This window comes from Diospyros lotus, chromosome 14, assembly GCF_014633365.1.
Source record: "Diospyros lotus cultivar Yz01 chromosome 14, ASM1463336v1, whole genome shotgun sequence".
NCBI classification, from domain to species: domain Eukaryota; kingdom Viridiplantae; phylum Streptophyta; class Magnoliopsida; order Ericales; family Ebenaceae; genus Diospyros; species Diospyros lotus.
The window spans coordinates 20,304,777-20,326,968 of NC_068351.1; positions in this window are offsets into that span (position 1 = coordinate 20,304,777).

Consider the following 22,192-nt stretch of genomic DNA (forward strand, 5'->3'; position numbering starts at 1 on the left):
CAATCCACAGCATGTATACATCACAGTTTATTTACATTTCTTTAATTTAAGTAAATGTCCTCATTTTATTTTATTTATATTTTACCTTCCATTTACTTTAATACATAAATGTAAATAACAAAGTACCTCCTATTTGGATTCAATAAAAATATCTAGAAAATCAAAATCCAAATAAATAAGAAAATAGATTTTGGATTTTAGTACAAACTCAAGTTTTAGCAATAATACCACCTCCAAAATATATACTTTCTATTTAATGAAAAAATCATTAAAAATCGTTTTAGCACTAATAAATGTTAGATATCAAAATACCGGGAGTTAGTTTTCTAAAACGAAAACATTTTCTTATACGTCTCTTTATAAGGTGCTAACCTTCCAAACTTAGTCAAAACAGGGTTTTCATTTTCACAAAGTGATACTTGATATTGAAATTGATATATGTTGAAAACCACACACTTGACACATGACTTAGGGATTAAACCAATAGATATTTTTCATCATTAAAACTAATATACAAAAAGTACAACAACACGATTACTGGCCTAAGCTCGACCCAAGAGCATCCTATGCTACTTTCCTTGAGTATTTCGCCACCGAATTTGGTGATGAGAGGTGGTGGAGGAAGCTTGGTCGGCCATGGCAGAATTACTTTTTGTGCAATTTTTCAAAATTGCATTTTGACCCCAGCTTCTTCCCATTTTGAACTTTTGGTCCTTTCCTTGAAGCCCCTGAGCTTCCCAATAATGCTATTGCGACCTACAAGTTCTATACTTTCCATTGCATTCCCAAAGATTCCGAAAAAAATGTCATTTCGACCTCCCTTTGATAAAATTAAGAAATTACATTTAGGCCTGAATATTCTTTTTAGTCGTAAATCTTTTTGTTTCTTCCTGAAACCATTGAAGGGTTGTCCTACATACCGAAAATAAAGCCTTTCAAGGTTTCGTTGACTTCTCGGAAGCCCCCTACGATAATTTGGTTTTGTAGCCCAAATTGCAGTCGCATTTTAACTGTATTGAAAATCGTTCCTGATTCAATTTCTTTCAATGCCATAAATCATGCCTCGAAATACTGATCACTTCCATATCATTTTCTTTTAGCATCTCGGCTCCAGGGCACTCCCTGCAGTCAATTCGGTCAACTTTTTGGGTTATTTAGATACCAATTTTTTTCAAAATTTTATTTTTCTAATAAAACGCTTATTTTCAAATAATCCTAATTTCTTGGGTATTACATTCACCCTTCCTTAAAGAAATTTTGTCCTCAAAATTTGCATTTGACCGATTAAGTAATTAAGACAAAGCTCAGCACCTCGATCACATATCGATTCGATCCTTAACAAACACCCTGAGTTTGTATTATTTACACGGCCAAAGCCTACAAGCATACCGTGTCATTTATAGAATTTCCTATTGTGGCTCTTTTACAGACGACCACACATCTTCCAACATTTTAGGCACGTACATTCTACCTTGAAACTTTTGAGAATGCCATTTTGCATTTCAAAAATCATGACCCTTAGGCTGGCCACGATCATTAATCATATACAAATACACTTGTCAACCACACATGCCTTCCGTATCTCGTTCACTAGATCCAGCTAAACAACCAGGCTAGCGCTAAAAACAGACGATCTTTTTGGCACTATACTCATAGTCAGCAGGCCAACAAGCCTCAAACATCTGACACTCACAGCTATCCACCCAGGTCATGCGTCAAGCACCTTTTTGCCACTCATCGAGTGATACGAAGTAGTCTAGTCGTAGTCCTCAAGAAACTCCATCCACCGTCGCTACCTCTCGTTTAACTCTTTCTGGGAGAACCCATACTTTAGGCTCCTCATGGTTCGTGAGCACATCAAATGTCCCACCATTTTGGTAGTGTCTCTATAACCTCTAGAGCACATACCCCAGCTGCCAGCTCCAAATCATACATCGAGTAGTTCTCTTTGTGCCATGGTGTAATCGACACGTAATCATTTGCTCATGTTGCACTAACACGCAACCCGATCCTTTGAGCTATCACGAGCGCTCATTGCATCTGGCAGATCATTGTCATTAAACTCTTCTTACGAGTTCCTATTATGGACACAATTATTCTGAAATGTCCCATCACGACTTTCTGAAAATAACTTGCCAAAACATCTTATGAAACATCCTAGCATTCTATTTCAAAACCTGATTCCCAAAGATTTCATTTCGAATCCTAGGTTGCTCCATGATTCGAAACATAGGGTCAGGACTATAAATATTCGAAAAGCCCCAAACTTGACATTCATGTGTCTAGATAATTTTTTTTGTTCTTGCCAAAATCTCTAGAATAATAAAACACGTTTTTCCATAAAAATTCTCTCTTTTTCTTTTCTTTTCCTTTTTTCTTTTTCTTTTCTTCATTATTTCTTCTCCTTCTTCCTTCCTTCCTCTGCAGACCCTACGCACGAATAGCCACCGATCGCGCATAGCTCGGCCACCCTCAACTTTCGTCGCGTCTGCCTTTGGCCGACTCAATCAACCCTGCGATCACACCACCGGTCAATGCCCTATCAGCCTCGATCTCTTGTGCACATCATTCCCAACTGCTACAATTGGTAGCCACAGCCTCCGACTGCTGCCTTCCACCGGCCAAATCTGGTGTAACATCCTGTATCAAGAGATAAAACAGACTGGAATAACTTACCCTGATGGGTCTATATGAAATTCCCAGGGGGTCACCCATCCTTGGATTACCCCAGGTCAAACATGCTTAACTTAGGAGTTCTTTGCCAACATTCAACTCAAAAGGTATCCCAGCTGGTGTTGTTTCCTTCCTTACTTATCCTTGATATATATTATTCTTCCCTGGGCTCCCGGGGTATTACATTCTCCCCCCCTTGAGCACATAACGTCCTCATCAGTGATCTTACAATTGGTCCCAAACCTTCTCTCCTTTAGAGACTGCCATCCTAGAAGCCTGCCAGGAACTGCTCCTTGATCAGGCCTCGCGCCCCGACGCCACTCCCCGCCCTCATTGGATCGCCTTCTCCAAGGGTCGAGTCTGATACCACCTGTAACATCCAGCATTGAGGAATAGGAAGGACTGGAACAACTTACCCTTATGGGCCTACGCGAACTTTCTAGAGGGTCACCCATCATTGGATTTCCCCAGGTCAAGCACGCTTAACCCTGGAGTTCTTTGCCTGCATTCATCTTAAAAGGTATCTAGCTGGTGTTGTTTCATTTCTTACTTATCCTCGATATATACTATTCTCTTCTGGACTCCCGGGGTATTACATCTGGCTACATCGCCGCCGTCGTTTGCTCCATCGCGCAGCCACCGACCATCGCCATGCTTCCTCCGGCCGCCATCGCGACCATCGCCGTCCTTGTCGTTGCTGCTAGATCCGGGTCGATCTGACCCAATTGGCCTAACTCGAACCGATCCGGCCTGACCCAATTCAGGTTCGACCTATATCTGATTTGCTTAGATTTAGCCAAAATCCACTTCTATGATTCCAAGAGTCCGATCTCGATGTGGGGCCTGCATAGTCTTAAATAAAGGATGCATTCCACAGTGCATCTTTTCTCCTTTCTTTAGTCATGCGCAAGGTGCTATTCATTTTGCTGCCATCCATTATATTTTTTGTGCCAGAAATGTCTCCGACCTCCTGGCCCAACTTCTATTAAGTGATTGGTTTGTAACTGCCGATACACTATTCATTGAAGCTCAATCCCGACTTCAGAATCCCATCTATGGCTGTGCATCCAACATCCTTGCCCTTCAACAACAGGTTACTGATTTGCAAGATTATTGAGCTTATTTGCAGGAGTTACTCTATGCAACCTATCCTGCACATTCCCAACCTGTTTCTCAACCTGATCCAAACCCAAACTGGAGTTTTGTACTTCCCATCATCCTAGATGACGTCCCTTATCCTAATTTCCCAGAGATCATTTTTCTACCTCACCCTGAAATTTTGAAGCAATTTTGAATATTATTTTTGAAATAAGGATATTATGGTAAATTTAAAGGAAATAAACTCGATTGAGGATTGTTTAGAAATTTTCTTAAAAAAAAGGGCCTAGGTAACAAACACATTAAACTTTGGGGCATAGGGTAAATTTTCCCAAAGTTTTGGGTCCTCATATCATTTCTAAAAAGAATCTATGGGGTTAATGGAATTTTGAAAATAAAAGGGGATGAAATGAATTTTTAAAGATATTGAAGAGTGAAGGACAAGGGCCTACGTGAAATGAAATTTGGAGTAGGAGATTGTATAAAATATTTATTATTGGAGAATCCATTGGAGTTTATTTAGCATTTAAGCATGAGACTTTGGTGATATAAGGATTAATTTCGCCAACTTGGGTTAAAGGAGAAACCATAATAAGGCTTATGGATTTTTGACGCACTAAATACTTGAATAATCTTGGAAGTTGAGGTTTGATACGACCATACATGATCAAAATCCAAATGGATGATCGTTATACATATTGGATGAAAATTCAAAAGTAATTTGAAAGAAAGACAAAACTTAAGGTTGTGTTCTCTTTGCATTTTTAATTTTAAGTTTTAAATTCATTTTTAATTTTTTATTTTGATAGTCTATTTTCAAAAAACTAAAAAGGTGTTCTTTTTGTCATTTTAAAAAATTATTTCTTAAAATAAAAAATTAAAATATGAGTTTACTTTAAAATTTTGAGAAAAAATATTTTATGATATTTTATTTAATGAATTTGATTATTAAATGATAAAATTAACTATTTTTAATAAAATTTTACTATTAAAATAAAATAATAAATTTGATTAATAAATTATTGACATCTGAGTGATAATTTATATTAAATATTATTATACATAATATGTGTAATATACTTAATAATATACTATATGTTATCCTGTATTTTTAATGATAATATAAATATACTATATTTTTTAAATTTTAATAAATATATAATTTTATTTTTAAAATTTAAGAATATTTTTTTTCTTTTTTTCCTTCTTTTCTTTCTTTTTTTTTTTTCTTTCATTTTTAAAGTCAAAACATGAAAAATGGATTGTGTTTTTCATGTTTTGGAGTTAGAGATTATTTTGATTGAAAACAACTGAAACAACATTTTGTTGTTTTGAATTTTTTTTATAATTTTTTTTATTTTTAAAAAACTAAAAATGACCTAAAAATAACAAAGAGAACGTAACCTAATTTGTTGGATAATGATTTTAAGTAATAAAGGGACAAGGAAGTAATTGTTAGATATTTTGAGAATCAAATGGCATCATGTGACTTGAGATGTTTAAGGATGAAGAGAAATTACTAAAAGATATATAGTAGAAGTAATAGTTGGTATAACCATTTATGCTAAGGACCAAAATGACAAATGATTAATGGATGACTCATAGTAAACGGAGGAAGTCCCCTAACCAAGGCAACAAAGTGTATTGTGGAGATAATCAAATACTAAAAAAAAAAAAAATTGAAGCAATATGGTAGGATTATGTTTGGGTTAGGTCCTAATTAGTTTGAGTGACCAAAATGACATGGTAGGCCCATTTACTTACTATGAAAATCTAGAAGCCTATGAATGATCAGATGATAAGACCTCTAGACATGTCTTGTTGAGAAATTCTAACACAAGAATGTTTGCTAGATTTTTCAAATAAATTGGAATTTGTAAACCTTAGAATGGCCTTATGATTATTATCCATAATTTACAATTGCATCACCTAAACACATCCATGTCTATTTTTATGGAAGAGTTGCTTGGGAGTCAAAGAGAGACTTTGAGAAGGGTTTAGAATAATAGAAAACTTAGGTTAAAATTTGGGATAAAGAGGTCTCTTTCTCTTTTGATAATTAAAAAATCCACAAAACCTTAGATTGCTTGAGATATCATAACTGGTGTTTTTGATGTATCAAGTCTCTAATTAAGATTTAGGTGGCATTTTGAAGACTTGGTGAAGTATATTGATTTATTCAATGAAATTTAGGTTGATATGCCAAGTAGTTACAAGTGAAGAATTTAGGTACCTATGGCTTAAGGAACAAAAGAATGATTAAGAAGAAATATGCATGGGGAGCCTCATAAAATCATAAGATGCAAGACTTACACTTAATCTTGGTGATGATAGAAATTTAGAGACCATATAAAAAGGAGCAAGACCATAAATTACCAAGACTCTTATGATTACCTTCCACAATTTGTTATATAGGTAATGAAACTTGCAAAACACAGTTAGCTTAAGAGGGGGTGAACTAAGCTTTCACCCTTTAAAAAAAATTCTCAAATAGCTAAATCAAAGGATAAAAAGAAATTGAAAGAATGTGGTGCACTAGGATTTTGGAGTGGTTCAACTGCCTACCTACTCCACTACCTTAGCCCTCAACCAAGGATTTAGTTAACCAAACTTACTTAGGGTAGCACCTAAGGGGGGGGGGGGGGTTGTGAATTGAGTTTTCAAAAACTTTTCTTAATTTTAAGAACTCTTTGGATAAAACAGTTTGGACTTTTTAAACTATAAAGACTAATGCTTTAAATATAACCTTGATAGAAAATGATATGAAATAAGTGTAAAATAAATTCAATACAAATAGATTGATTCTTTTAAAGTTTCAGAACCTGTTGCTGAGAATTTTAAAACTGATATAAAAAATGCTAAAAAATGACTCTTACTGAAAGTAGGATAAGAATGTTAAAATGAAAGAGAACAAAGAAGCACATAACAATTTTATAGTGGTCTGGCTCAACCAGTCTACTTCACTCTCTTGGCTCCTCGCCAAAGATTTCAACAATCTATTATAGTTTTTTTACAAGATCAGCTATAACCTCACCTTTTGACAGGTGCAGCTATAACCTTTGTTTTTCAATGGCTCGACAGTAACTAAAACTAAAATAGATTTTACAAGGAGTAGTTGAAACATTTTAAACTATGTTTTTTAATGGATTAAGCACAACCATAACAAGTTAAGAGAAGTTTACAATTTATATGCCTTGAGAAACTATTACAAGATAAAGAACAAATGACAAGATTGGCTTCTCACAAAGAAAAGAGAAATGAAAATAATATTAAAATAAAACACATAGTACTCTCTCTTTTTCTTATGAAGGATGAAAGCTTTGAGGGCACTTTTCTTGAGAATGATTGTAGACAAGATTAGCTCAGCATCATCACTACTTCTTCTTGGAGCTCATTTGTAACAACCCGTTAGTGGGTTCATGACACCCTATTAATTCCTTATGGGTGTTATATTTCTTGAGTATCTTGATTAGTGTGATGTAAGTGTGGAAAGTTCAATAGGCAGAAATTGTTGAATGTTAAAAAGGCTGATAAAATGAAGATGAAAAGTAAAATGGTAAGGATAGAAAATGTGTGTGATATGTTTTGTTTATTTTCGTTAATTTGATTAAAGAGATATAAGTGTGATAGGTTAAATGAAATGGGGGGTTAAATATACAAAATGATGGCAAAAAGACAACAACTGTCGATCGTTGGGTGAGGAACTGGCAACCGGTTGCAAATGGGCAACAGATTCCTTTAAGGTTGTCAACAATTTGGCCCAAAATAGGCTAACTGTTGATCGATTGCTATTGGGTAGCCATGAAAACATATATGTGTGTGATGTTTGTGTATTATAAATGGGATTGGAATGGAATTTAAAGTCCGGGGAGTTGGTAAAAGCAGAAGCTTTGCATGTAAGTCTTCTTTATTTCATTTTCTCCTCCTTGTTCTTCTTTCGTTTTCTTCCCCTCTTCCCTCTTTCTTCTTCCTTGATTTTGGAAGCTTCAAGAAAGTGAGATTTTTAGATTTCCAGAGGGTCGTTTCTTCTCTTTAGTCCAGTCGTCCCAAAGCAAGGCAAATTCTTCTTCCTCTTTTCCATTTAAGAGGCAAGTTCCTTTTGTCATTCTCTTTCTTGTTGTTGAAAAGGCAAGTTTTATATTTGGATTGCTTATAGTGGAAAATCCTTATTTCTCCTTCTTGTCATAGTCATATGATCTCTCTCTTTGTGAGATTTAATGCAAGAAAATCCTCATTTCGATTTAAGGGGTATGTATTTGTTATTTAGGCAGAAAGTTTGTAAATCTATCTTGTTTCTTGTTGATTCATGTCAAACTCCTTTTGAGCCTCAAATAGGGTTTTTTATCACCCTATATTTCTTGGGAACGATGCTTTTACTGGCTAGGATTGAGAACATGCAAGAGTTTGGCGCATTTTGCATGTATTTTAGCTTGGTGCCCATCTTCTTTGTTGTTGTCTGTCGACCACCTTGCCTAAATTGTTGATGGTTTTGTGAATTTATGCTATTCATGAGTTGTTTGTATTTTGGTAGTTGACAGATGCTCTTGAGGTTGTCAACTAATGTGGCACATTTGGCCTTAGCTATCGACCGTTATCTTCCAACTGTCGAGCAATTGGGAAGAAAGGCTTCTGGTGGTCGACAGATGCTTCCTGCTTATCAACTGATTTTCCCTAGTGTCATCTGATTCTTTGTTTAGTGCTTGCTAGTCATCATGATAACTTCTAAAAAGCTCCTCCACAAATCATAATCCTGATTATCGTTCCAGGAGGGTAGGGAATCCATAATGTGTATGTGCGCAATTATTGGTTTCTATATTATGGTTGATTTTCATGGATATGGAAGGCTAAATTTTTATCAACAAGCTCACAAGATTGTGGTTAGTAGGATAAATTGAATCAAGAGTATTCAATATATCTTTAGCATTAGAGCACTTAGAAACTTTAACATAAACATTATCACTTAAGGCATGCTATAAAATATAATAAGCTCTAATATTTAAAGAGAAATTCTTTTTGTCATAATCATCCCATTCCAACTTTGGTTTTGAAACAAAACCATTTTTCACAATATTCCACAAATAACAATCAATGGATGTCATGAAAATATAAATTCCTTTTCTCCAAAACTAGTAACATAAGCCATCAAAATAAGGTGTCATATCAATAGGATAACCTTCCTTATGCATGTAAACCTTCAAAATTCCATGGATCTCTCGTTAGGTTGTTAGGCCTTAAAATAAGGAGTTAGGCTTTGAAACCAATTGTTATAAGTGTATAGCAATGGCACCACACACCAAGAAATGGATGAATTGGTTGATTGACAAATTTAAAACTTTTTGGGAGGTTTTGAAAACTGAACAAGAAAACAATGAAGCACAACCAAAATAAAATGCAAGAGGGACAAGCGATATATAGTGGTTTAACTAAACCAAGCCTAATCCATTATCTTAGCTCCTTACTAAGGATTTTCAAATTAATCCACCAGATCTCCTACCAAATCTAGTAGGCTATCTAGCATAAATCGCTAGAAAATACAAACCTCATTACTTATATACAAGTAGGCCCTCTAGCTTAAATCGTTAGGAATTACAACCTCCTATCAACACCCGATAGGTCTTCTAGCTTACAAGTTAGAAAATACAAGAAATGTATAGAAATGAGAGTCTAAGATATGAATCTTTTAGTTACAGGATCTCTCAATAATAAACATAAGGCTTGAAAAAAATGATACAAATGATAATCAAAACCTTTTGAGAGAAAAATAAAAGCACAAGTACAATGGAGAAGTAAAAATACAAATGTTAACTCAAATGAATTTATTCTTACTTCTTAGTTGTCTTAAGAGCATCCTTGAATAGTATTTATAGGCATCCCAAGATGTTCAAAAGAAAATAACCGTTTTTATAGCCATTACTCTTCATAACGGCGCGATTGTTGTTCATTGTTCACTATTTACTTTTTACTATTCACTGTAGCAAATGGTAAAAAAATATTTTAAATAAATTTTTTCAAATTTTAAGCAAATAAAATGTAACACCCGGGATTTTGATAGAATTTTTCTATTTTGAAGAAAGTATTATGTCTTGAGGATTCAAGGGGAAATGGGTGAATTTTGGGGCAAAAAGGTAATTTTTGAAAAATTTGGGGCAAAAGTGTAATTTCCCAAAAGTTTGAAAATCATTCAAAATGATCAATCTGATGGTCAATAATTTCTTAGAGACCTTTTAAAGGATAAGAAATGAAGCTTTAAGGGGAAATAGGATTCCAATGTGAAAGAGGATCAAAATACAAAATAATTCAAATAATAGGCCAAAATATAATTTCTAAAAAACACTTGGTGATCATTTTGGGACAACGATTGATGCTCAAAGATATAAGAATTTAAGGGGAATCCTTGGAATGTTTTTGAAACGGAAGAAGGGCGTTTCGGGGGGGAGGGGGGGGAATGAGATTCTAGAAACTTAGGAGGGTAAAAGTATAATTTATGAAAACCTTGTGGTCGGAACAATAAAAGGGAGCAAAACCGGCCATCATGAAGGCCAAAAATATCAGCAATTGGCCATCCATCAATGTCCAAGTGTCCTCCCAAGTGTTTATAGTGCTGAAAGATTGCAATTGGTACAAATCCTCTATAAAAATGATGAAAATCTAGAAAGCAAAACTCAAAAGAAAACCAGTTTAACCAGTAACATAATTAGGCCAAGTTGAGGGTGTTGGATGTAAGGAATAAGATCATAGTTGTGAGGGGAAGATTCTGAAACAAACGGGGAATGAATTGGTGCAAAAACGAAGGAGAAACAAGGGTTGGTCAGATTTTCAGCCATTCGTCGAAATCTGGGATGGATCGACTAGAAAACGAGTCAAAAAGAGAGGTTTGAAACTATAATCTCGTAGAAGATGAAAAGAAAAGTCCATAGGATCAAACGAAAGGCAAAACAGAACTCAAATGAAGAAGTTCTGGCCATTTTAATAATCAGCTTGAAAGTCTAGCGAAAGTGCGCGAAGAAGAAGACCGACTTATGTAATACACACGTTAGACAGGGTTGCGCATGGCCAATGTGTGGGCGTACTTCTCTAGGCACGTGTAGGCGCATGTGATGGTAAGAAAATGTGAAAAAATATAGAAAAATAGGGAAAAAATAAAATAAAGGTTTTTATGTAAAAATATTAGGTACTTGTTTTACAAATTTCTCGGTTTCTACAACAAGACAAGCCTTGGGAAACGTGTAAGGTAGTTTTCAAGTAAAACAGCAAGGTGAGTGGTTCCTTTCTTGTGGTTTCTTACATCATGGACATTTTGGCTTCATTTGGTATGGTATGCATATCATATTTTTTTATTTGGAAAGCATATCTATTTGTATTTGGCATACATCACAACATGCAGGCTAGTTGACACAAGGAACTCATCATTGTTAGAACGAGAGGTGCTATGGCACACACCAAGAGGGGGGGTGAATTGGCTATTTTAAAAATCTTGATAGGACTTGAAATCTTTTTGACCCAATTGAGGTTTTAGTGATTTAAAACATAGAACATATAAAATGAAAAATGTAACGCTCAATGAATGTAAAAGCAAGAAGGATAAATGACACAAAGAATTTATAGTGGTTCGGCTTAAACCAAGCCTAATCCACTACCTTAGCTCCCACTAAGGATTTTGAACCAATTCACTAAAATCTCCTACTTACACAAGTAGGCCCTCTAGCTATACAAGCTAGGAAATACAACCTCCTACTTAAACCAAGTAGGCCCTCTAGCTACACAAGCTAGGAAAATAGCCCCTTGCTTCAACGAGCAAGTCCTCTAGCACAAAGCTAGGAAAATAAGAATGATACAAATGTAAAGAGAGAAGCTAAGAGTTAACACTCTTAGTTACAAGTTCTCTCACAATGAAAACAAGGCTTAATAATAAATTTACAATGATAGAACAATGAAGCCTTGGAGAGAAAATACAACAGTGAAAGCGCAAATATATATATAAGCTCGAGTAAAAATGATTTGAACTCTTTAGATCAACTCGTTCCCATCCATTAGTCTTCTCTTGATCATCCACGACTTGCATTTATAGGCTTCCCAAAAGATTGAAGAGAAATGTAGCCGTTTGTGACCGTTGGAGTTGAAAAACTAGCCGTTGGAAGCTTTCTGTAAAAGATATAGTCGACAGAAGAAAATGCATAGTTGACTATTTTTACAAATAAAACAGAACATAGTCGACAGACAAAAACGCATAGTCGACTATCTTATAACACAAAAATCCCATAGTCGACAGATCCTTTTACATAGTCGACTATTGTAAAAATGAGAAGAAATTTTTGAATTCTAAGAACAAAAATAGTCGACAGATGAAAAGCCATAGTCGACTATCCTTACATGATAGTCGACAGACTGAAAAATAGTCGACAGATGAAAACAGCATAGTCGACTATCCTTAAATATAGTCAACTATCCTTAACAGCATAGTCGACTATTCTCAGGCATAGTCAACAGAATGAAACACATAGTCGACTATCCTTTTGAAAACATTGAAAACTTAACAAAACCTCATTTTTATTCTTTTGAAGGCAAGTTGGGATTATCAAAAATATATTTTGAAATAAAACCTCACTCAACCATACTCAATATTTCTTCCATATGATTTCATACCTTGCTTCAAAATTCATATATTACAAATTTGTTTTCTCATTCATATAATCCATAGAGATTGATTTTCATATAGTCATTATCAAAACCATTTTACTAAGAATAAAATATCAATCTCCCCCTTTTTGATGATGATAAAAACAAATATGAAAATCAATTCATTCATTTTATCTCCCCCTTTTTGTCAAAATTAAAAAGATTAAAACTTCCCCTTTTTGAAACACAATGAGGCTCCCCCAATGATAGTTTGAAAAACTTCATTCTTAAATAAAAACATTTCGCATGATTTTACAAATCACAAGACTTTTTCAATGTTTCTTTTTAAAACATTAGAGATAACTCCCCCTTAAGATGGCATAATTAGCATCATAGAAGATTTTTTAGCACATGCCATATACAGAAGCCTTATTCATGAGATGCCAAAAATTGGAAAAAAAATTCATACCATATTGCATACTCATGATCATATTAGAGCCAATCTATACCTTTTCAAGTAATCACTCATATTTAAACAATCAAAGTGCTAGATCAAATGCATAGCCATTCATCATAAAAGAGGCATATACATCAAATGATCAATATAAGAGTGAAATATATCATTTCAAGCAAATAGAGAGACTCTTTTTGAAAAACTCCCCCTTAAACTCACACGGGAGGTTTTAACCATAGAGACATTTTTCATATATAAAAAATAGTAATTGTCTCAATTCAAAAGATTTTACAAAACATATCAATGGCCATAAATTTAAGGAATGAACCACATGAATTTACTTTCCATATATTCAAAAATAAGTGGTCATCCAAAAATATAAATCTAAACAAGTTATAGAAGATTTCATACAAGAGACATTAAAGATAGCCTTTAAGAACATACATTTGTCTTTTGATAATCTTAGCCATACTTGTAATCACATAGGATCATTACATATAGATAACTTCAAAAAGCAAGATGATCTTTTAGCAAATAAAGCATGATTTCATACTCAAGCAATACCAATTAGCTCAATAAGCATACATTATGATTCATATATCACATAATCGGTAACACTAATCAAGTTATGTTTAAAGCCATTTACCACAAACATATTTTTCAGCACATATCAACAAATGTTATTCTCCCCCTTAATCAATGCATATATCAAAACACTATAACTCTCCCTTAATTTTAGAAACCAATATGATTGAAATTTTGGATACAATTTCTTAAGTAAAATCATAAAGGCAATACATGGTTCAAAATCATTATAAACATCATAATCATGGAGAGTTTAGAGAATATACCACCAAGGATGAAATTCAAATATCTCTTACTCTTGGTTGGTAAAGAGAGAATCTATTGGAGTTGATTTTCTCCTTTATCCCCCTTTTCTCTTCATGCTTGATACATCCATACAAATTTTATTTTGGGTCCCATTTGGATGTCAAGCAACCTGTAAAAATAAATTATCCACAAGCTTTTGGTGCCCAAACCACTTTGGGTTCACCATTGTTAGCATAGAGCTCCTCCTTAGGAATCCAAATTTGTTTAACCTTATGTGGATTGTTTCTTACAAAACCTTTGTTTCTAAAATGATACCAATAGCTAGGATGTGAAGCAAAGGATTTTTGTTTCCTTTTTATGACAACTATTTGCTTCTTATCCTTATGCACATTCCTCTTAAAATGAGGATTCTTAGGTATCAAAACATTCTTGGATCCTTGAGGATTAAAATGAAAAACATTAGAAGGCTTAGTTTCCTTAGGAATCCATTTCATTTTAGGTCCAAAATATGATTTCCTTTTTAAAGGACAGTTGTATGCAATGTGACCTAATTTACCACAATAAAAGCATTTAATTTCATGATAAGTGTGTAAATGTGAGCTCTTGGCTTTTGCTCTTGGACTATGAAAAATTTCAACACCTTTGTTATGATCACAAGAATTTGAAATCTCTTCTTTTAAAATGGATTTCTCATTTAATGCATTATTCAAGGATTTAAATTCAAACTCTTCCAAAACTTTTTCCTTTGAAAATTCTTTATTGGAAGCAAGCAAATATTCATTCTTTGATCTCAAAACTTCCAATTTATTTGACAATAAATCTAATTGCTTTTGACGAGATTTGTTCTTTGAGCAAAGTTTTTCAAAATTGACATATAATTCATTTAAAGCATTCAACAACTCTTTATTTGTAAAAGGATCATGGTCATTATTTTTAGCATTCAAAGAACTAGACTCATGATCATTTTCACTATCACTATAATCATCAAAATCAACAGTAGAAGTAGAGGTTACCTCATCTTCTTCATTTGCTATGAAGCACGGGATGGGTTTTGAATTTTCTTCCTTCTCTCTTTGTTGATGATTCAATAGATTTTCAACCTGTACATTTTCATCAACATGCTTGCAACATTTGTTAGACAGATAAATTGAATCAAGAGTTTTCAAAATATCTTTAGCATTTGAACACTTAGAAACTTTAATATAAATATCATCACTTAGGGCATGCTGTAAAATATGCATAGCTCTAATATTTAAAGAAAAAATCATTTTATCACGATCATCCCATTCCATCTTTGATTTTGAAACAAAACCATTTTCCACAATATGCCACAAATAACAGTCGATGGATGTCATGAAAATACAAATTCTTTTTCTCCAAAAATCATAATAAGAGCCATCAAAATACGGTGCCACATTAGTAGGATAACCTTCCTTAAGAGCCATGGATCTCTCCTTAGGTTGTTAGACCTTGAAACAAGGAGTTAGGCTCTGATACCAATTGTTAGAACAGTAGGTGCTATGGCACACACCAAGAGGGGGGGTGAATTGGCTATTTTAAAAATCTTGATAGGACTTGAAATCTTTTTGACCCAATTGAGGTTTTAGTGATTTAAAACATAGAACATATAAAATGAAAAATGTAACGCTCAATGAATGTAAAAGCAAGAAGGATAAATGACACAAAGAATTTATAGTGGTTCGGCTTAAACCAAGCCTAATCCACTACCTTAGCTCCCACTAAGGATTTTGAACCAATTCACTAAAATCTCCTACTTACACAAGTAGGCCCTCTAGCTATACAAGCTAGGAAATACAACCTCCTACTTAAACCAAGTAGGCCCTCTAGCTACACAAGCTAGGAAAACAGCCCCTTGCTTCAACGAGCAAGTCCTCTAGCACAAAGCTAGGAAAATAAGAATGATACAAATGTAAAGAGAGAAGCTAAGAGTTAACACTCTTAGTTACAAGTTCTCTCACAATGAAAACAAGGCTTAATAATAAATTTACAATGATAGAACAATGAAGCCTTGGAGAGAAAATACAACAGTGAAAGCGCAAATATATATAAGCTCGAGTAAAAATGATTTGAACTCTTTAGATCAACTCGTTCCCATCCATTAGTCTTCTCTTGATCATCCACGACTTGCATTTATAGGCTTCCCAAAAGATTGAAGAGAAATGTAGCCGTTTGTGACCGTTGGAGTTGAAAAACTAGCCGTTGGAAGCTTTCTGTAAAATATATAGTCGACAGAAGAAAATGCATAGTTGACTATTTTTACAAATAAAACAGAACATAGTCGACAGACAAAAATGCATAGTCGACTATCTTATAACACAAAAATCCCATAGTCGACAGATCCTTTTACATAGTCGACTATTGTAAAAATGAGAAGAAATTTTTGAATTCTAAGAACAAAAATAGTCGACAGATGAAAAGCCATAGTCGACTATCCTTACATGATAGTCGACAGACTGAAAAATAGTCGACAGATGAAAACAGCATAGTCGACTATCCTTAAATATAGTCAACTATCCTTAACAGCATAGTCGACTATTCTCAGGCATAGTCAACAGAATGAAACACATAGTCGACTATCCTTTTGAAAACATTGAAAACTTAACAAAACCTCATTTTTATTCTTTTGAAGGCAAGTTGGGATTATCAAAAATATATTTTGAAATAAAACCTCACTCAACCATACTCAATATTTCTTCCATATGATTTCATACCTTGCTTCAAAATTCATATATTACAAATTTGTTTTCTCATTCATATAATCCATAGAGATTGATTTTCATATAGTCATTATCAAAACCATTTTATTAAGAATAAAATATCAATCATGGGTGATGTCAAGCCTCATTTGGCCGTGGGAAAAGGCTGTGGGACATGATGAGTTAACGGGGATGATTGCAACATCCTAGCGTCACTTTTTGGGGATGGATTGCATATCATATTGCATATTGCTTCTACACGTACAATAACGTTTTGGGAACCCTCACTAGATGTAATTATCTAACTTGGGTGTTTCATACTTCTAGGATATTCAACGTCCCAGGTATATCAAACGTGTCTGGTACCCTAGAGTTAAATAAGGGAAGGCCGAAGAGGCAGCTAATGTCTAGTTTATTTTTCTATTATTCATGTACTACAATCTTGTATAAATATGAGCTAATGTAACCTTTGGGTTTCTCTGTTATTTTCATTAATATTAGACGTATATGGGTCTATCTTTATTCCTTTGAGAGTTGTGTGTCATACAAGTAGTCATTATGTATAAATTTCTAATGATGCACCGTAGAAATGAGGCGTTACATAAAACATAATATTCCAAATGCTATAAAAAATTATTACAAGATTTTTAGTATTAGATTGCATGATGAAATTAATTTTCATTTTGGTGCTTAATAGAACATATAAAAGTAATTTGGAGCATCAAGTTAATAACCATTAACAAAATAATTTCATCATTAAAACCATATCAAATGCAAAACATCAGTGAATTGGTCCAATCGACTATCATAGGGTCCTACTCGAGTATGTTATGCAAATTTTTGTTATCTTGAAGTACGCGCGAACCGCCTGATCTGCGAAGCCCCCTTGATATATATGCACATATATATATATTATATACTAATCTAACAACTAATTTTTAGAATTATATTTTATATTTTTTAATATATATTAAAAATATTTATTAATTGATTATTTTTTAAAGAATAATGGAATAAATTAAAAAAAAATTAATTGAGTTAAATTAAATAAATTAATTGATTAATTTTATATATTTTTTAAAAATTATTAAAATTTTATATATTAAAATTTTGTTAAATTTATTTTTATTTTTTTAAATTAAATTTTTAATGAATTTGGCTATTAATTTAAATTCAATTTTAAATTTATTTTTAAGATTTTATATTTTTTTTATTAATTTAATTTTTAATTATTTTCTTAATCAAAATTTATTTTTTTAATGAATTTTGTGGCGGTTTATAGAAACCGTCGCAAATGTTAATTTAATTTTAATTTTGAATTTAGCGGCGATTTTTTAAAAATCGCCGCTAAATTTAATTTTTTTAATGAATTTTGCGACGATTTATAAAAATCACCTCAAATGTTAATTTAATTTTAATTTTGAATTATTTAATTTTTTAAATTTAGCGGCACATTTTCAAAAACTGCCGCTAAATTTAATTTTTTAATGAATTTTGGGGTAGTTTTTGAAAATTGCCGCAAATGTTAATTTAATTTTAATTTTGAATTATTTATTTTTTTGAATTTAGTGATGGTTTTAGAAAATCGCCGCTAAATTTAATTTTTTAATGAATTTTGTGACAGTTTATGTAAACCGCCGTAAATATTATTTTAATTTTAATTTTAAATTATTTAATTTTTTGAATTTAGCGGCAGTTTCTCAAAAATCGTCGCAAAATTGAATTTAATTTTTTAATTTTTTTTTAAAATTAGTGACAGTTTTTTAGAAACCACCGCAAAATTTTAAAAAAATCACCGCAAAAAACATGTTTTGCAACGGTTTTTAAAACCATCGCAAAAAATCAATTTTTTTTGTAGTGAGTGAAGCTTATTTGTCAATCGATTAATGTATTTTATTAATCGAGTAAATATATGTTTAGTCAAATAAAGATAGGCTGGTTTATGGATAAGTCTCTAGACCTAAATGCAATCGAGTAACATATGTTGGTACTCGAGTGATGTCTTATATTAGTCGAGTAAAACTAGACTTGTAATCGAGTGCATTATGAAAAGTTTATGTGGCTTCTGTGTTAGTCGAGTAATGACCTGGTTACACTCGAGTAAGACTTTTATATAATCGATTACATTATATAGCCAATTGAGTAAGCTCTCTATTAGTCGATTAAATCAAATATTTAGTCGAGTATTCTGTGTTAGTTTTTGAAAAATATAGTCATTGGACGCATTAAATGCTTGCCAATTTCAACTTTTCAGTTCATTAAATGCATTTCAGACAACATTGGCATACTTTTGTAAATTTATATCTGTTGTTTAATGCTCATAGAGACAAAAAGTGATAGTTGTGACACAATTGAAACATTTCAATTGTAATATGTCATGTCAGCTTATATTCAATATAGAAAATCTATAAATAGAAGATGAAACTACTTTAAGAAAGTTAGAAGAACTAAATACAAACTCAAAGTTCTACATTTGAAAGCTTCCAACAAACATTTTCAAAATTCTCTTACTTCTCACGAGCTTATCTTTCAAAATCTTTCAGTGATATTTTTTTTTTAAGAGAGTGATCTTCATTCAAATCTTGTAACTCTCTTTCAAGAGAACAACCTTAAGTGCTTACTATTTCATTTCATATTTTTCTTTTGAGAAATCATTTCATAATATTTGTGAAATTTGTAAAAGGTTACGCTCGATCCTTTAAAAGGCTGTATATTGATTTTCACTAAGCCAAGTATAAAAAGCCAATTGTAAAGGTTGTGTACCTAAGCCTGTTAAAAGTTACAAGATATAGTAAAATACACTTTGTGTATATTTGCCAAATCCTTGGTTGTGAACTAAGGTAGTGGACTAAGCATTGAGGCTGAACCACTTTATATATAGTGTACTACAATTTTTTATTCTCTTTACTTCATTCTTATTTCAATTTTATTTATTTAAGTTAAAACTTTAAAAGCGTGAAAAAGCTTAATTCACTCCCTATTTAAGCTAACATTTGTATCACATATCATAAGCTCTACAAAAATACTCATACATTATTTTTAGGATGACCCTAAAGAGAAGCATATTAAAAGATATATCAATAAAACATATGACTAAAAAAATTTAACACATATGTGAACATTAATCATACTAAAAGATAAACTTATCAAGGGTCCTTGACCTTATATATATTCTCAAGACAACCTTAACTATTCTATGAAGATGAGATCCTTAACCAATATTCTAAATAAGAATAGGATAATTTCTATATATACAAAACATATTAATAAGCCTGTGAGAATATAACATAAGAGGACATTAAAGTTTTGGTATAATGCAATCATCATCAAATTAAACATTCAAAACATGAAACTCAACACAGGCTTAGTTACAAACTTTTACAACATATGGCTTTTACAACTGGATCAACCTTAACCAACATCTTTTATAAGTGTAATACCCCAAGAGCCTAGAGAAAAGTAGTATATACCGAGAATAAGTAAGAAAGAAAATAACACCAGCTAGATACCTTTTGGGCTGAATGTAGGCAAAGAACTCTCGGGTTAAACGTGTTTGAGCTAGGAAAGCTCAAGGATGGGTGACCCCCTGGGAAGTTTGCATAGGCCCATCAGGGTAAGTTGTTCTGATCCTTTCTATCTCTCGATACGAGATGCTATAGGTGGTATCAGAGCCGACCCTTGGTGAAGGTGGTCCGATAAGAACGGGGAGTGGCGTTAGGGCAAGAGGGCCTGAGCAAGGAGCAACTCCTGGCAGGCTTCTAGGATGGTAACCTCCAAAGGGGGGAAGATTTGGGACTAGTTGTAAGGTTACATGGCGAGAACGTCATGTGCTCAAAGGGGAGAATGTAATACCTCAAGAGTCTAGAGAATGGTGGTATATATCGAGAATAAGTAAGGAAGAAAATAACACAAACTAGATACCTTTTGGGCTAAATGTAGGCAAAGAACTCCTGAGTTAAGCGTGTTTGAACTGGGGAAGCTCAATGATGGGTGACCCCCTAGAAAGTTCGTGTAGACCTATATCAGAGTAAGTTGTTCCAATCATATCTATCACTCGATGCAGGATGTTACAATAAGAATCGAGCTTAACCTTTATAACTTCACAATAAAGTGAAAATAAAGAATACAAGAGAAGGTTTCAAATAATACAAGAAAACAAAACTTCTCTTGGGTGTACTAAGAGATATAAGAATGTGAATGATAAGTACATGCTCTTTTTTCTTTTATTTTTGAAAGATCACAGGCAATGAAGCACACTTGAAGGCTATTCTATCTCGAATAAGTTAATTTTTCATTGCTCTCTTTCACTACAAGAAAAATCGTATTTAGCGACGGAATTTAGAGACGGAATTATTACGTGGCTAATTAGGGACGGATAGAGACGGAATTTTCGTCGCTAATTTTTTTAAATATTTTTTTAATTTAGTGACGGAATACCCGTCACTAAATTTAGTGATGGAAATCTCGTCGCTAAATTTTAATTTTTTTATTTAAATTTGTTTTATTTTTTAGTGACGGGAGTAACCCCGTTGCTAAATTTTAATTTTTTATTTATTTATTTTTTATTTTTTAGCACGGGTTGACTCCGTCGCTAAATTTTAATTTTTTTATTTATTTTTTAGCAATGGGGATGACCCCGTCTCTAAATTTTAATTTTTTTATTTTTTAGCGATGGAAGTAACCCCGTCGCTAAATTTTAATTTTTTATTTAATTTTTTTTTATTTTTTAGTGACGGGGAAGACCGCGTTGCTAAATTTTATTTTTTATTTTTTAGCGAATTTGAATTTTTTATTTAAGTTTTTTTTATATTTTAGTGACGGGGTTGATCCCGTCGCTAAATTTTAAATTTTTATTTATTTATTTTTAATTTTTAGCGAAGGGAGTGACCCCGTCGCTAAATTAATTTTTTTTTTTAATTTTTAGCGATGAGAGTGACCCCGTCGCTAAATTTAAATTTTATATATATATTTTTATTTTTAGCAACAGGAGTGACTCTGTCGTTAAATTTTAAATTTTTATTTAATTTTTATTTATTTTTTTAGCGACGGGGTCACTCCCGTCGCTAAAAAAATAAATAAATAAAAATAAATAAATAAAAATAAATAAATAAATAAATAAAATTAAATAAAAAATTTAAATTTAACAACGGGGTCACTCCCGTCGCTAAAAAAATAAAAATAAAAAATTTAAATTTAGCGACAGGTATTTCCTGTCGCTAAAAATTAAAAAAAAATTAAATAAAAAAAATTTAATTTAGCGACGGGCTCAACCTCGTCGCTAAAATATAAAAAAAATAAAATAAAAAAATAAAAATTTAGCGACGGGTCAACCTGTCGCTAAAAAAAGAATAAAAATAAAAATAAAAAATTAAAATTTAGTGACAGGGTCTACCCCGTCACTAAAAAATAAAAAAAATTAAATGAAGAAATAAAATTTAGCGACGGGTCAACTCGTTACTAAAAAATAAAAAAAATTAAATAAAAAATAAAAAAGTTTACATTTAAACATATCACAATAATTTTTACTAACATTAATTTTAATAAAAATTAAACTAATAATTTTTTAAATATATTAAAATTAAAATCAAAATCAAAACATAATTTTTCACTACTAATATAATAATTAATAAATTTTTATTTAAATTAAAAATGAAATAAAATTAAAATTAATATTTATTTCCCTTTACTAACATTAAATATTAAAATTAATATCATTAAATAAGTTTAAGAAATTTTGGTGTATAAATATAATTCTGAAATATTTGAAAGAGAATAGTATAAATATATTTTATATACATCAATG